Below are 2,960 nucleotides of genomic sequence, written 5' to 3' on the forward strand. Positions count from 1 at the left end.
CAATATATGTGTGACCTTGCAGTCTGTGGAAGTAAGTGAAGAGTAATATGTAGATGAGTGGTGTTATTCCCAACACCTACGATTTCCTGACAATTTATCGGTCGGTAGATCGGTAACTGTGACTTCTCAGTCCAGATAGTGTGAGGTGTTGTGTATGAAAATGCGACGGTAACCGGTTTGTGTGTGTGGGGGTGGGTGGGTGTGCGTGGATGAGTAGGATGTTGCTGCAGTCGTTGTTGATAAAGATGATGACGATGATAATGATGGTGTTGATGATGACAATGGCGTTGTTGGGTGTGTTGTTAGTTGAAGTGGTGATGAGTATGCTGGAATAGTGAGTTCACGATGCTTGTGTGATGAATATTGTTGCGTATGTGTTGGTGAATTTGATATTGACTGTAGTATTATGTGGACATATCGTGTATGTGCATGTTGGTAGTTGTGAGTGGTGATGTGTGTAATTCTGTTCGACAATTGATTGTCCCGCGTGGTCTAGCGGTTAGGATTCCTGGCTTTCACCCAGGCGGCCCGGGTTCGGCTCCCGGCGCGGGAGAGTTTTCACACCCAACACCAATCTACACAACACTCATCTCTAGATCTACACCAACAAGCATTTCCCGACCACTGACACTATCATCTGTCACATGCTCACATCGACAGTCAAACACAAAATGTTCGGTGACATATTGATTAGTCGTTCCACTTGCAGTATGTCCACAATACTCTATTCACACACACTCACTCACTCACTCACTCATTTCAACACCTCTCAAGAAACAAACAACCTGTCATGTGAATTTACACTGAATCTTCCAACAATTCGATTCTCCTCGACTCATTCCTCGATTCGTGAAAGTAGAGAAGGTGAGGCAACACACAGTGAGCCATTGAAAACCATATGAACAAATATGATTCATCAATCAATCTGGTCTCTCACTATCAACCAATCGGAACGTCCGATCCCTACAATCCACGCACATCGGATCGGTGTGCTCATATCAGTCATTCAGTCGGATAGTCACTCACTCACTCACTCACTCACCCATTCATTCATCCAGTCAATCAGTCATTCAGTCAAACACACTCCAACATTGTGTTGAACACATTTGCTGAGCACTCGTCAACTTTGTCTAATCATACAGCATTGAATGATGCCAACAATTCTTATTTATTATTCACACGATCATTATCGTTGTTATGATGATCATCGTCACGTGCATATATGGCCGACTACTGATATGTGAACTCTGTCTGAATAATGTTTGAAGAGTTGTTCGTAAACGGACAGCGTTGATTGTGTTTGTGCAAGTGGAGTGGGATGAGATGAGATGGTGACATACTTCGTCTTCTCATTCCAATGTGTGAATGGATCAAGTGAAGTGAGTGGTGGAAGTATGTGTTGAGAAATAAATTGGTTGTGTTGATCAGTGTAGTTGGATAGTGTGTCGGTGTTGGAGGATGTGTGTTGTTGAGGATTGTTCTATGAACTGGTGTGCTTGTTGTTGGTGTTTGTCTGTTTGTTAGAATTTTGATGTTTGTGTTGATGTTGATATTGGATTGGTCGTGTGTTGTGTGTGTATTGTGGATGAAGATATACTTGTGAGTGTGAATGGATGTGATTGTGCGAACCCACGTCGCCGGAGTAGCTCAGTTGGGAGAGCGTTAGACTGAAGATCTAAATGTCCCCGGTTCGATCCCGGGTTCCGGCAGGCGACTGGCTTCCACTTTTCGCCGACACGTTCTACCGCTATCAAACATCATTTGCATCACTGTAATCACGTGCCACCACTAAGCGATCCTCCTCACAATCCAATCTCGTGTTTTCACTTGAGCTCCGTGTAACATTCCACATTCCTCTTCATCACACCTCCACTCACATTCAGTCTTTCACTCTCCTTCCATTTAGTTCTCTCTGTCGTAGTCTGTCTTAATGGTCAGCACATTCAGCTGGTCGCAGACCGTAAATGATGATGTTTAATGAACCAGGTGGATTGTTGCATGTACACAATGAATTTGATGGAAATCTATTGTGATTCAATGTGTAGGTTCATATTGACATGCATGTATACACACACAGTCACACACACATACACTTGCGCACACATGAATCCGCTCGCTCACTCACTCACTCACTCACTCACTCACACAAAGGAACAAATATATGTGTGACCTTGCAGTCTGTGGAAGTAAGTGAAGAGTAATATGTAGATGAGTGGTGTTATTCCCAACACCTACGATTTCCTGACAATTTATCGGTCGGTAGATCGGTAACTGTGACTTCTCAGTCCAGATAGTGTGAGGTGTTGTGTATGAAAATGCGACGGTAACCGGTTTGTGTGTGTGGGGGTGGGTGGGTGTGCGTGGATGAGTAGGATGTTGCTGCTGTCGTTGTTGATAAAGATGATGACGATGATAATGATGGTGTTGATGATGACAATGGCGTTGTTGGGTGTGTTGTTAGTTGAAGTGGTGATGAGTATGCTGGAATAGTGAGTTCACGATGCTTGTGTGATGAATATTGTTGCGTATGTGTTGGTGAATTTGATATTGACTGTAGTATTATGTGGACATATCGTGTATGTGCATGTTGGTAGTTGTGAGTGGTGATGTGTGTAATTCTGTTCGACAATTGATTGTCCCGCGTGGTCTAGCGGTTAGGATTCCTGGCTTTCACCCAGGCGGCCCGGGTTCGACTCCCGGCGCGGGAGAGTTTTCACACCCAACACCAATCTACACAACACTCATCTCTAGATCTACACCAACAAGCATTTCCCGACCACTGACACTATCATCTGTCACATGCTCACATCGACAGTCAAACACAAAATGTTCGGTGACATATTGATTAGTCGTTCCACTTGCAGTATGTCCACAATACTCTATTCACACACACTCACTCACTCATTTCAACACCTCTCAAGAAACAAACAACCTGTCATGTGAATTTACACTGAATCTTC

At 43.9% G+C, this 2,960-nt stretch overlaps 1 non-coding gene across 1 annotated transcript; it reads left to right on the forward strand.

Annotated features, from left to right (window-relative positions):
* The first annotated feature begins 2,636 nt into the window (after nucleotides 1–2,636).
* On the forward strand, nucleotides 2,637–2,707 carry Smp_tRNA_01194_Glu_TTC.1.1. Its single transcript has one exon. It is a non-coding gene (tRNA).
* The last annotated feature ends 253 nt before the right edge of the window (nucleotides 2,708–2,960 follow it).

The sequence above is a fragment of the Schistosoma mansoni genome, assembly GCF_000237925.1.
Source record: "Schistosoma mansoni, WGS project CABG00000000 data, supercontig 0177, strain Puerto Rico, whole genome shotgun sequence".
NCBI lineage: Eukaryota > Metazoa > Platyhelminthes > Trematoda > Strigeidida > Schistosomatidae > Schistosoma > Schistosoma mansoni.